At 38.9% G+C, this 14,478-nt stretch overlaps 1 long non-coding RNA gene across 1 annotated transcript in view; it reads left to right on the forward strand.

The window, feature by feature from the left end:
- LOC308658641 overlaps positions 1-3,025 on the forward strand; it is a 33,996-nt gene extending 30,971 nt beyond the window's left edge. The window contains exons 2-3 of the long non-coding RNA XR_014024216.1: positions 2,589-2,682; positions 2,878-3,025. This is a non-coding gene — a long non-coding RNA (uncharacterized lncRNA). The remainder of the gene's footprint in view (positions 1-2,588; positions 2,683-2,877) is intronic.
- Positions 3,026-14,478: the final 11,453 nt, after the last annotated feature.

Raw genomic sequence — 14,478 nt, forward strand, 5'->3', positions numbered from 1 at the left:
TTCTGATATTATTTCATTGAAGAGATCATGAATTCCTTTGGTTTGTATCTCTGTGCCTTCCTCTATCCTGATAAATCTTAGATTTGGTCTTTTCATGTTGTTGCATAATTCTTGGAGGTTCTGTTCATGGTTTTTTTTTTTTACCATCTTCACTGTGTGATCAACTTTATTTTTATTTTATATTATTTTTGATACTGGGGATTAAACCCAGGGTACTTTATCACTGAGTTATGTCCCCAGCCCTTTATATTATATTTTAAACATATATGTGTGTGTGTGTGTATATATATATATATATATATATATATATATATACACACACACCACATATATGTATATATGTACCACAACCCCAGCTCCTGATCAACTTTATTATCAAGATTATATTTTGTCTTCATTGCCTGAAATTTTGTCTCCCAAGTGATCTAGTCTGTTGTTGATGCATTCTATTGAATTTTTTATTTGTTTATTGTTTTTATTTTTTCATTTCAAGGATTTCTGTTTTACTCCCCCCAGAGTCTCTATCTCTTTCTTGAAGTAATCTTTTGCTACCTGTATTACCTCTCGTATCTCTTTGTTAGAGCAGTCAATTGTTGTCTGTATTTGCTCTCTTAATTCATTCTTTGCTTCACAGATCATTTTAATTATGTAAATTCAGAACTCCTTCTCTGACATTTAATCTGCAATGCTGGCAATGGAATCTATTATTGTATCAGCTTTGTGTGTCTCAGGCACTTTCTTCCCTTGTTTCTTCATGTTGTCTGTGTCTTCCTCTCCAGAAATGTGGATTCAAGGTATTATGGTTTCTACCTTATAATCTTGTAGTGTCCCTGCAAGGTACCAATACCTTGCCTGCAGGAACCTGGAAGATGGTTTTGTAGATCCTGGCTGTTGTCTCTAGATGGAAACCAGCAGGGAAAGCCACCCCACGCATTGGTAGATGGGACTGCAGTGTGGTTACTCTCCTCTTACCCCACCGTGGGCAGGCCAGGGGTCACTCTCATCTGTTCCTCCTTCTACCGTGCACCTGGCCGGCCAAGGGTTGCTGTCATCTCTGTATATTTTAGATATAGTAATTTATTCCTGCCTTTTGCAGATATTTTCCCCCAGCCTGTGGCTTCTCATTCTCTCAGGCTCCTACAAGTGCAACTCAGAGGTCTGAACCTCTGAAGTCTGTGGTGTTGGGCCTGTCTTGTCTCCAGCCCAGTGGATGATCATAGCAGATGACCTTGTACTGTTACTGTACCTTAAACAAACCTTAAAGCAGACTTTGTGCTGCTATTGTACCTTAAATCTGTCATATTGTAAATAATTTCCTACCAGACCAAAATTCTTTGGTAAAGGGTCATGCCATTTACTTTTGCATTTCCAGAGTGAAACACAGTATTTGGAACTCATGAAATACTATGTGTTAAGGGAACCAAAGGTGTGAAATGAGGACACACATAAACCTACTACTCCTATTTTTCTCAAAAGCATGGGATGAATTCTTCTTTCAACACACACATAGAGAAACACACTCTGGGAATACCCTTCTTGTTTTGACTGCATTACATCCTTACCTGGACACAGGTGTTTTCCACAGACACCAGAGGCAAGCCATCCAGCCCCACCTGAGAAACTTAGCTGAGCAAGTGACTGAATACCCTCTCCAGTCAGGGGAATAATGTTTGTTTATACAATGTTCTGATGATCTCTGTGGTCAAAAAAACATGTTTATCTCCTGCATGTTCATCTTTTAAAGTATGTATTCCTCTTTCCACTTCTCTGTCTTAGCTAGCATCTTCACTTCAGAGGAGCCGTTTATCATTTATGTCTGACTCCACAAAGTCTCTCTCATTTCCTGAATGAAGCTGTACATGCATGGGCATGTGCATACTTAGGTGACAAAATTCCTCCTGAATTCTTTCATGGGTTAGAATATTGCAAACTTAGGTCAAAACTTTCTTTGCTCTCTTCTTCCTCGACCTTGACCAAGCTTCTTTTTTTCTCCTTTCATTTTTGCTTTCTCTTGCCTTTGGCTTGCATTATTTTTGTAAAATTCTCTTCTCTCTGACCCTGTCTAATCCCTGGCATTTATCTCAAAATGCTTTCCATTATGTTAAAGAAAACTTCCTTTTAATGGGGCTTCTATGGGGATCAGACTGTGCATCCAGAGTTGGGCTAAGCCCTAGGGGGATAAGTTGGGAGAAGAAAGAACTTTCACATGATTTATAGGCTTGTGATCATTTGCTGAGACATTCACATGAAAAATAAAGAAAAATCTCATAAAAGATCACCAGATGTTTGTCTGCAAAATTTGAGGCGTTTAATGTTAGGCTGAAAAAATATGTGGATTCTTGACTGAATTTGGAAATTTTCACAGGGTATTTTAGGGACTTTAGATAATAGCCATTCTTAGTGTCTTGGGTCAGTTTAAGTAGTTTAAAAGTTATCAAGGTATTGTATGCTTGCTGTAAGAAGTCTACAGAGTAGATACACAGAAGTCTACAGAGTAGAAGCTTAGTAGAAGCTTAAATGTCCCTCAGACACTTCAGACTCTTTCTCCCTCAAGTTTCACTCTGTTTTTTTTCATTTGTTCTTTTTAGTTATACATGACAGTAGAATGTATTTGGACATATCATACATACATGGAGTAGAACTTCCCATTCTTGTGGTTGGACTTGATGAGGAGTTAAAATGGTAAGTTATGTCCATTTCATTCCACTGTCTTTCTCATTCCCATTCCCCTGCCCCCAGTTTCACTCTTTTGTGAGATGAATTTGTGGATTGAATATGTGGGTTTTAGGACGCTATTTTCTGTGCATTTGCACACACTCATAGTCTGTTATCATCTTTGTGTAATGATCATTACATTCTGTGATTTTATTTTTTCAGTGAATACTGGAGCTTGGCGATCTCTCTGGTCAGTACAGAGCTGCTTCTCTAACTGCTGGGTAGGGCCTCAAGCTTGGGCTTTCCATGGCTTATTTAACATCACACCAAGGGGCCTTGCTTGCATTGTTTCATTTCTTATTTTCTTATTTAAAACAATAAAGCAATAAATATCCTTACACATGTATTTTTGCCCATGTGTGTTTCTGTGAATATTATAAAGTTTTGCACATTTTTGCTGATTCCAAGTGACATTGAGCATTTTTCTTCTTTTGGTTTATTTGTTTTTCTTTATTTTAAATTGTCTGCTAATTTGCTTTGTTTACTGTTTTAAGGGGTTACACATATTTTCTTAATAATTTAGGGAGCTTTATTTCAAACTTGTAATCCCCCCCCCCCCCCCCCAGGATTGAAACCAGGATGTTCTACTACTGAGCTACATCTCCTGATCTTTTTATTTTTTTATTTTGAGACAGGGTCTAACTAAGTTGCTAAAACTGGCTTCTGGAATAGCTGGAATTACAGGCATAGCCACAATGCTTGGTCTTTATCTGCCATTGGGATTCTATAAATAATTTTGCTACTCTGATTTTATCAAATATCTTTCCATCTAGCCATTGCTTTATTTGTTTATCAATCTGCCTTGTTTCTATGCTTTTTTTTTTTTTTTTTTTTGGTAACAGGGATTGAACCCAGGGAGGCTTAACTAACACTGAGCCATATCCCCAGCCCTTTTTATTTTATTTTATTTTTTAAAATTCTGAGACAGGTTCTCCTTAAGTTGCTTAGAGCCTCTATCAGTTGCCAATACTATCCTCAAACTTGCAATTCTCCTGTCTCAGCCTCTCAAGCCACTGGGATTACAGGTGTGCATCACTATGCTCAACATTTTTATGCATCTCTAAGTAAGCTGCAAATATTAGTATAGTAAACATTTTTAATTCTTATCTGTAACAGAATTCAATATTATTTATGGTCCTTTTTAGTTTTTGAGGTAAAATTAACATATAGTAAAATGCAAAAAAATCTTAATTCAGTGTGGAGAGCTTTTTATATACCAAGTGGTAATTTTCCCCTTTTACATATATTGCACATGTTTTCTACAAATCTGTGAAATAAAGCACCTTTTAATTTTGTTATGATATCGTTCATATACAGAACTAGAAAACTAGATGTCAAGCTGTCATTTTTATGTTCTAGATTTTGCCACTTCCTTAGGAAGACTTCTCCCATCCCAACATTATTAGCTTGGAAATTTAATTTTTTCAGTGTGTTGATTGTTTCAATTTTAAAATCCAAATGAACTTAACTTGCAATGAGAAATCCATTGTTCCAAAGTTAGAGACTTTTTTTTTTAGAATTTTCTTTTTTTATTATATTTATTTTTTTAATTTGTTCTACTTAGTTGTACATGACAGCAGAATGCATTTCAATTCATCATACACAAATGGAGTATAACATTTCAATTCTCTGGTTGTGCATGGTGTAGAGATGCACCATTTGTGCAATCATACAGGTACCTAGGGTATTGATGTCCATCTCATTCCACCATCTTTCCTACCCTCATAACCCCTCCCCACCCTCCCCTTTGCCCAACCCAAAGTTCCTCCATTCTTCCCTCGCCCCCCACCTCCATCATAGATCAGCATCTCCTAATCAGAGAAAATATTTAGCCTTTAGTTTTTTGGGATTGGCTTACTTTGCTTAGTACAGTATTCTCCAACTCCATTCATTTACCTGTAAATGCCACAATTTTATTCTCTTTTAATGCTGAGTAATATCCCATTTTGTATATATACCACAGTTTATTTATCTATTCATCTATTTATGGGCATCTAGGTTGGTTTCACATTTTAGCTATTGTGAATTGTGCTGCTATAGACATTGGCGTGGCTATGTCACTATAGTATGCTGATTTTAAGTCCTTTGGGTATAAACCGAGGAGTGGGATAACTGGGTCAAAGGCTGGTTCCATTCCAAGTTTTCTGAGGAATCTCCACACTGCTTTCCAAAGTGGTTGCACCAATTTTCAGTCCCACCAGCAATGTATGAGTGTGCCTTTTCCCCTATGTCCTCTCCAGCACTTATTATTACTTGTGTTCTTGATAACTGCCATTCTGACTGGGGTGAGATGAAATCTTTGAGTAGTTTTTATTTGTATTTCTCTAATTACTAAAGACATTGAACACTTTTTCATATATTTGCATTTCTACTGTAGACTTTGGTTGAAAAATTCCTCCAAAACTTAGAAGAAGTTGGAAGAGCAGAGGGAGAAGGGGCAGCAAGAAAGCATACATAAGAAGGACAGAAGGGGTAGGAAAAACAGGACAACATTTTTGAAGTGAAGATTCTAAAGGTCTCACTTGAAGTTTTCTACAACAATGGAATGAGGTTATTTCTAGCATCAAACATTAAGAATGCAAGTTTTGTCTTCAACAGTATCTAAATAATCTCTACATGAGATTATTTTCTAACTTAAATAGCAAGGTAAGGTGATTCTGTGCTTGGGAATTACATAAGGAACAGTTTCAGTATTTTTCTAGTAGAGACTTATCAGTGAAAGAGTTGAAGTCAAGATGTAAAATCTGTAAGCTTTAAACTACAGCAGTGGTGATTGATGAGTCCCAAATGACAGGAAGAATAGAGCAGCCAGGAGCAGGTCAACAGGTGGTCTGCTTTACACTTTGCTGATTCACCATAAAGGCAGGGACACCATAGGCAAAGGGCATTATCTAGGGTAGGTGTTGTCATCCCAGGAACAAGGAGGAAGTTTGATAGTAGCTCTTTTGAGAACTCATCTAGAATAACTCTTCAGCTTCAGAATGTTGGTGTCATTTAGGGAGATAATCAATTAGAGGGAATTAGAGAAACGGAAGAAATTTCTTATAAGGATATGATAACAAAATAGATGCAAAGCATTTCCTGCAAGACAAAAGCAAATTCTTTTTATTATAATCAAAATATAAGGAAGGAAGGAGGAAGAAAATACAGTTTTTTTTTTTTTTTGGTTCCATGATGAACACTTTCAGTCATCAAGAGAACTGTATGTAGGCGTTCACATGTATCATGCTTTCCTAATATCTATTTATTCAGGATCCACTCAGAAGATGATATCATACCATATGACCCACACATTCCACTTCCTATGTATTTATCCAAGAGAAATGAAAGAATATATCTGTACAAAGACTTGTACAAAATGTCTGCAGCAATTATATTTCTAATAGCCCCAAAGTGGAAACGGTCTAAATGTCTATCAATAGGTGACCGGATGGACAACAGGGACACAGCCACACCTGGAATACTGTTCAGCAATAAAAAGGAATTAAGGAGCATGAACTCCATGGTAAACCAACAACATGGATGAATTACAAAATAATTATGTTCAGTGAAAGAAACCAGACAATAGACAGCACATGTTTTTTACTTTTATATAAAATTCTAGAAAATGCCAATTATTGAAGGAAAATTAATAAAGGATAACAATAAGGCAAAAAGTTGCAGAGATGTGGATATATTCCAGAGCTTGATTGTGGTTGCATGAAAGTGTATATACATGTCAAAACTTTTCAAATTATTTTATTGTTTATGAGTTACATACCAATGACTCTTAAAAACAAAACAAAACAGAACACCATTGACAGGTATGGTGGTGCATACCTGTTAACCCAGTAGTCTGGAAGGCTAAGGCAGGAAGATTGCAAATTCAAGGCCAGCTTCAGCAACTTAGACCCTCAGTGACTTGGCAAGACCTTGTCTTGACATTAAAAAAAAAAAAAATTAAAAGGGCTGAAGTTGTGGCTCAGTGGTAGAGCGTCCCTGGGTTTAGTACCCACTATCAAAAAAAGAACAACAACAAAACCTCCCCAAAAGAGATAGCATTGAAAGGTAGCTATATATTTTTAAAAGAATGATCTTTTCTAAAAGATTCAAACCTACATTTTTTTAAGCTAGCAAGAGTTACTATAGCATTCAATCCACAATTTGATTTAGAAAAGTTCAGTCTATCCCCAATATTTTTAGAATTTTTAGAATTAATTTTAGAATTAAAAATTTTCAAAATTTTTTCTTAAGACCTGAGGGAATCTATGTTGATCATCTGTGAGATAGAAAACAAATCAGAATGGATAAGAGGTATAATTATAAACGTGGCTTTTCACCACCGTATTTGTAGGGTTAGAGAACTGTTTCTCCAAAGGGAAATTATACAAGCTCTATTGCCATAGTTAATAAAACCTAACTACACAAAGACCTCAACTAAGAACAGAGCTCAAAACTTGTAAAGGCTTTCATCCAAAGATATAAGCCTTTTCAAGCACCAATTAACAAAATCTCACACCACACTATGAGCTGAAGGGTATGATCATCAGTTGTTTTATAGTTGGCAAATTGGAATCCCAAAGGCTCAGCCAGCCTGCCCAAAGTCACCTGGTGAGGTGGCTGCTGACTCAGGGGTGAGGCTTAAGAATTCTGTCTCCTGGCCCTGCCCTGACTTACTCCAACCAATGGAGAGTTGGCTCTCAACCAGACCTCCAGAGGGAAGAAAACTCCTGGTTCAACCAGTTTGTTTTAGAACCTAGGTGGTGTTAGAGGCCACACCGGGGGTGGGAGCACTGGATCCCATGCTAAGCCCATCTCATTTCCTTCCTTCTCTGTCCTTGTGTTGAATTAGTTCATTGCAGTCGTCTTCACTGAATTCTTGGTGCCTGATATTAGGCATTATTGAAATCAAAATGATTTCTTGGTAAACTAAAAATCAGGATTTTCATCAGTTTGCTTTCCTTCTGTTTTCAGAGAGCCTTGTAGCATAAAAGGGAGATTCTCATAACTCCATGCAAAACCTGAGAAACTCTCAATCCTGTTGGATTAATTATGCAATTAATTTGGGGACTCTTGGACCCAGAGGGGAGAAGACTGTTAAACCAAAGTACCAGCAAATGGAACATTTGGGATTTCCTGGGAGAGGTGTAACTCTGGGTCCAGAGGAATGTTGTAGATTTCAGATGTAACAGGGGCGCCTCCTCATCCTGTTGGCTTTGTCACACAAGTGTGGAGTGAACAGTTAATTTAGATACCAGATTCTGTCATCTGAAGTGATCTTTTTCCCAGATGGCATAGGTGAGATGTTCCAACTGATGTATGATGCATTTGACGTGAGTTTCTATTATGGCTCATATGGTAATACTTGGCTTACCTAGGGGTTATTCATACAGCAGACATAGCCATCTCAAACACTGCTAAGTGACCAGAAGGAAACAAAAAGGAGTTTGGGTGGCCATCAGGGGCATCAAAAATTCATAGTGCAACTCTGTCTTTCTTAGACACTAAGAGAGAGCCACTTTTATGTCAGATACCACCTAGGAAATTTGATTCTGATCTCCAGTTGATTAGAATCAGTACATTAAGGGAGGAATTTGCAGAAACAGAAGAAGTTAGCAGCTTCATAGAGAGGGAGGAGATAGGAGAATAAAAACAGCACAAATAAGAATGGGAAAAAACTCAGTAAATTGAGGTAAGGGCAAATAGCTCTCTACAATTCCAAAGTCCAAGATATCATGATTTTTCTTCATCAAAGTTCAATATTGGAGGTTATAATTATTTGTTCTACAAACATCTACTGGGAACCTGAGTGCTCCATCAGGCACTGGGTATATAATGGCAGACAGATGGAGGGTAATAAATTACTTTGGATGAACTAAATTTAGAAAAACAGACAATAATATGATATAAAGATTTCTATAAGAATTAAGCATGTTTAAATAATTTGATTCCCCAAATTTTAAGTTCCAGGATTTTACAAGAATGAATTATGAGGAACAGCTCATTTCCCACAAGATCTAATAAACGAGGCATTAATTATATCAACATGACATTGTCATTAGTTTTAAATCAAGAATGGCCTGCATACATACTATTGTCTGAAGACACGGATGTCTGCGTTATCCTTTAATTATTGCCAACTCCTGTGACATTATATATTTCAGCTCAATTAATGCAGCCTACTTCTCTTTGGGGTGGGGAGACTGGGCACAAGTTCAAGAGTGTTTGGTAACGAGAAGTGACACATTTGAGGGAAGAAAAAGTGCAGAGGCTGAACAGGAATTCAAGGGACCCTCAATTTTGTTTTCAACTTTTTACGGAGGAACTTTTTTTTTTTTTTTTGCCAACTTCTCTTCCCACTCTTTCCCAGTTCACCTTTCTTACTTCTGAATATGAAGGTCCAAAAGGAATAGATGGGATGGAATTAGAACAGAGGGTGGAGCTGCCTGGGGTTGTACTATGCACTTAAAATAAAACAAAACAAAATGCCTCTTGATTGCCAGGGCAAGAAATTTCTGCCCAACTGGAAGGGCTGGTTGCTGGAATGCAGGAGTCCTTGAGGGGCCTTTCTGGAAAAGCTGGGGGAGGTGTGGCTGGAAGAGAGCTCCTCCAGGCATCCACACCCTGCCTAGGACTGGCTGAGGGAGTGAGTCAAAGCACAAGAGGGGTGTCAGGGCCTGAGATGAGCCTGACCCAGCTGAGGGATCCGGTTAGAAAGTGACCACGTTTTGCAGGGTCATCTCAGTGTCACAGAATACCCTGGGCCCAAATAGGCTGGAGGTGACTGAACTGAACAGCCAGTCCAAAGTCAGAATCGGGTCCAGAGCCCCCATCAATGAATGCAAGAGGCCTCTTGTCATCAACTGACTGAGGCTACAACCTTTTCTGTGTATTTTACTCATATTATACTGCTAGTTCCTAGCCCAGCTCTTGGCATAAGTTCAATTTTTGGTAATGTTTAATAGGTGACAGTGTGTGTGTATGTGTGTGTGTGTGTGTGTATGTGTGTATTTATGTATGTATGGATTAAGGAAAATTCTTTGCTATCCTCTTAAAAATAACAACATATGTTTCTGAAACTACTTGTCAATCTTAATTTTAAACCTCCTCACACACACACATGCCCCCAGGAAAAGAAAGCAAACAACCCCCACCCTGACCTAGGATTTCTCACACAGTATATCCAAGGAAATAAATCAGATGTTAAAATGGAAAGAAATAGAAAATTATACATACATTTGCCCACTACTTCTCAAAAATTTCCACAAAATAAATATTTACTCATTTTCTTAGTAAAGGGTTTGATGGTTTCCTGTTAATACTTTATTTACCCTCAGTAACGAAGTGTACACTCAAAAGTTTATAGTTAGACAAATTTTGCCCTGAGGAATTAGCAGTCTAATTATAATGAAGACAAACAAGCATAAATATACATAAGTGCCTCTCTCATTGAAATAACCTCTAGGCAAGGTCTCTGTTCCATGGCTTCTAAACACCTTTTCAATATGGAGTCTGGATTCCAGCTACCCGCAGTGGTGGGAGACTGAATTGGTAGAGGAAGAATGTTGACTCTGCCTCCTTGAAGGCCTGACTTTGGTCCACAGTTAAGCTGCAGCAGTCCTTCTCCATTGCTGAAGAGAGAGCACTACCTGACATGAGCTGCAGAAGCCAGTCCATACTTTGTAACCAGTCAACAACCAGTTTAGGAGTTTGCACCAAAATGTAAATCAACTCTGCCACTAAACTTACATTTAGGTTCTATTGACTTTTTAGAATAAGATTTTCTAGCTCAAAGTTGATGAAGTTTTTTTTTTTTTTTCTTGTAGAATGCCAGAAAAAGTCAACATTTTAGGCTTTGCAGGACACAGTCTCTGTTCCAAGGATTAGATGTTGTTCAGAAGCACCAAGGCAGCTCCAGACAACACATAAACCTGGGGAAATGGCTGTGTTCCAATAGGTCTCTAGACTCACTCTCTCTCTCTCTCTCTCTCTCTCTCTCTCTCTCTCTCTCTCTCTCTCTCTCTCTCTTGCCCCCTAACACAGTCTGACACAGGTAGAATGCTATTTGCAGAAGGAAGGAGGGGATTGTAGTTTAGTGACCTCTGTGGGAGCTATTTGTTTATTGCATTCTGGTGCACGCCTCTTACCTTGTAGCAGACAGTCTCCTGCATACCACTGGACTAGATGAACTAGATGACCTATGACAGGCCATGCCAGGCTCCCAAAGTCTACCAATGTGTTGGTGGTGAGACCACCAGGGAAAATGTCTTGGAGAGGATTATGATTTCTCTGCATGGATAATGTTTTTCAAAAATAAGTATTTACTCCCCAGACACACTGAGATTTTTTTCAAATCAATCTTAGAGCTGCATTTAGTAAATATCCCTCCCAGCATTGACTTAGCCCTCAGTCTTCTATGCTACCACCTACTTTCTTGCCTCCTTTCATATCCAGCCCTCTACTCTGGTTTTCCTGTTGTAGGCCAGTCACCCAGCTTCCACTTCCAACCATCCACGCTGCTTCTACTACTACCATCACCTAAACCAGATACTTCTTTCTGTACATATAGTCACAAAATGGCCAGGACCACATGCTTTGTCATCTTTCATTCTGTCTGGTGTCTGGATCATCTCTCTGAAATTTTATGCTGTTTAGATCTTCCACTTCCTACTTTTCTGGGCCTTGGTTCTTAAAGACTTCCCCCATATTTGCCTTCAAGAAGACCCTGATTTCAGCAGAAAGTTTGCTCTTATCGCTGAACGCTTACCTCCATTTCTATGTAGTTTCCACCAAAGCTCACCTAGACCATTTCCTACATTGCTTCCCCTGAGCTTCTGATCTTTTCTTCTGGATTGCCATCAGGAAGCACCAAGGTGTTCTCTGGAAAATTATCCAGTTGATCCTTCTTGTCTCTATCTTTCTTGATGCATTCAGGTTCTTTGACTTTTAACCTTTCAGTTGGGTGGTAACTATCACAATCAATACACTGAGCCATAGTTTTTGCAGGAACCAGCTTCTCCTCCTGGGTTACAGAGGCTGAAACCTGAGGATCTAGCTAGTATCTGGAACCTTAGGCTGAGGACTGTATGGATTCACCCCAGCTCTGTTATTTTGCGTAACTGGGCAAGGACATACTCAGAACTGGCAGTGGTAAGGCTCCAGAGGATTTGTGTGGTTGGCTGATAAGACTCTTGATGGAGTCTGTCTTCTGTCTCTGAGTCTCTTCTCCATTGTCACATCATCTTTGGGATTCCTCCTCCAGGAATCTCCATAAGAGGTTGGATTGCAGACAGCAGCAGAATGGTTCTATGCAACTGACTGGTGGAAAATCAGAGTGGGAGAGGTGAGGAAGGCTGACTTTCCTCCCTTTTCATCTTCATGGTGTCTGGATGTAGCATCAATTCCTCCTTGGGGCTGGTTGTCAGTGATTGGCATCACCATCCATTTGTCACCCAAGTCAGAAGCCAAGGTGTCCCCTTAAGGAGACTCCCTCTTCCTCACCTGCTCACATCTCATCTCCTCACCCTGAGGAGGAGCACAATAAGGGGACTGTCAGCTTTCAGGTAGATTTCTACAACTCTTTCCTCTCTGGTCTTCTTGCCTATAGTTTGAACTCGATTAATCTGTTGTCCCTACTATGGCCCAAGCAAACCCTCTAAAATGCAGATACGACTCTTCAATGACTCCTCATCTTTTTGAGAATAAAGGCCTGTTCTCTTATTCCTGATCTTCCCCTTGTTTTCCTTTCTAGACCTACTCCTCACTACCTTCCAGCACCTTTCCCACACTTACCTTTTCTTTTGCCTGTGCAAAGATCTACCTGGCCTTTAAATCCCACATCAGATATCATGTAGCTGCCTCCCTTGGAAGGTTGTCCCCTTCTCTCTAGAGGGCAGAGCAGGGTAGTTGTTAAAAGCACAGTTTCTGAATTCAGATTGACTATATTCAAAGCACAGCTTGGCTATGAATGGCTACTGACTACTTTTTGAAATTATCACATGATGCTGTGTACAGCGGTCATATCTCATCCAGAGATTTAGTCCAACATCAGCTTATAAAGTAAAATGACAAGTAGGCCATAACATTTCTCCCTGTAAGTAACGTCTTTTGTTTTTCTTTGTATTTCAGCTACAACTTCCTTTAGAGTAAAACAAACCAGGCTAAGTTATATTTTACATGTCTTTTTTTTCCCCCCAGAATGGGATCAAACCTAGGCTTTCAATCATGCTAGCCAAGTGCTCCACCACTCAGCTACCTCCCCAATCCCCAGATGCATGACTTTGGATAAAGTATGCTTCCTCTTTGAGGCTCAAGCTTTGTTTGTTTGTCTTTGTAAGATGAAGATGATAATGAGCTTAATTTTATCTTAAAGTTGTTTGAGAATTGAATAGTTAATATACATAGAATACCTAAAGTAGTATCTGGCATATAGTAAATGCTATGTTTTTAGTTATTTTTTATTTTTATTTTTATTTTTTAAAATATATTTGTTGTTTTCCTCATTGTTCTTTTATTTCCTTTTCCAGTTCGAGGTTGCCTAACCATTATTTGGATTACATCCTATTCTAATGCTTAATCACTCTCTATTGAATAATCTCCCACTTACTTGTTTTCTGTTTTCCTTATGAGATCGTGAGCTTTTTCTTCAGTGAAACCAAATGATCAGCACAGTGCTAGGTCCAGAGCATGTAATCAAAATACATTCCTTGAACTAAAGAATGAGCACAAAGCAAAGGTTTTTTTTTTTTTTATTTGTGTGTGTAGTTATAGATGGACAGCATACCTTTATTTTATTTGTTTATATTTATGTGATGCTAAGGATCAAACCCAATGCCTCACACATGCTAGACCAGCACTCTGCCACTGGGCTATGGCCCCAGCCCCCAAATCAAGGATTTTTAATCCCTTTATAAAATGGAGTGAGAGGAGGAGGAGATAAGAGGGAGAAAGAAATGGAAAACAAAAGCTGTAAGGTGGCCTTGTTGCTCTCCTCACAAAGACGTGGCTGTTCTCTGTGTCACTTGCATCAGATTCCACTTCTTCTTGGCACTGCTGGGCCATCATCAGCCTGCTGCCTTCAGGTTCTATGGGTCACCAAGGGTTGATTAACCCACAAAAAGATTTTCCCTTGTTTTATTCTATTGTTACTTCCAGGTTCTTTGCCATTCAGAGGGTTGTGGAAGGCTGACCTCTAGAAAACCAGGCGTGAGGAGCAGATGGACTTCTCAGGAGCATGATTGAGAATAGAATGGGCCCTTAATACCCAGCAATATCCCCAGCCCTGATTACAGAAAGTGGGTGTAATTAATTAAATAGCATAAGGATTCTGATTCTATTAGTGAGTCATCATTGCAGTGGCAGCCCCAGAAGTCACTTAAGCTCCTTATTGCTCGGGGCACCATGATGGGCATTCTGGATACTCTTCTTTTTCTAACCACAGCACTTACCTACAGTGACTTGCACTGCTTTGGAAAGTGAAGAATTCATGTTTATATGTCTTCAGAGAAGCAATTGGATGATAGTTTGAAACAGCTGAGTTGGGTAGCACAGTTTCCCTTAAATCCTAATTAGGATATAGCCAATGGTCAATTCTGAAATCATTCCATTTTCTTTTCAACGAATGTTCAGTGGGCACCGTGTAGCAGACACTGTTCTTGGCCCAGCAGATCTCAAAGTGAATAACATACGTTGCTGTTCTTCAGAAGCTCACAGTCAAGAAGGAAGTGTGTGTGTGGGGAGCAGTCAGAGAAATTATCACATGATGCTGTGTACAGCGGTCATATC

Source organism: Spermophilus citellus, assembly GCF_964194105.1.
Source record: "Spermophilus citellus genome assembly, chromosome: 10".
Classification (NCBI taxonomy): Eukaryota; Metazoa; Chordata; class Mammalia; order Rodentia; family Sciuridae; genus Spermophilus; species Spermophilus citellus.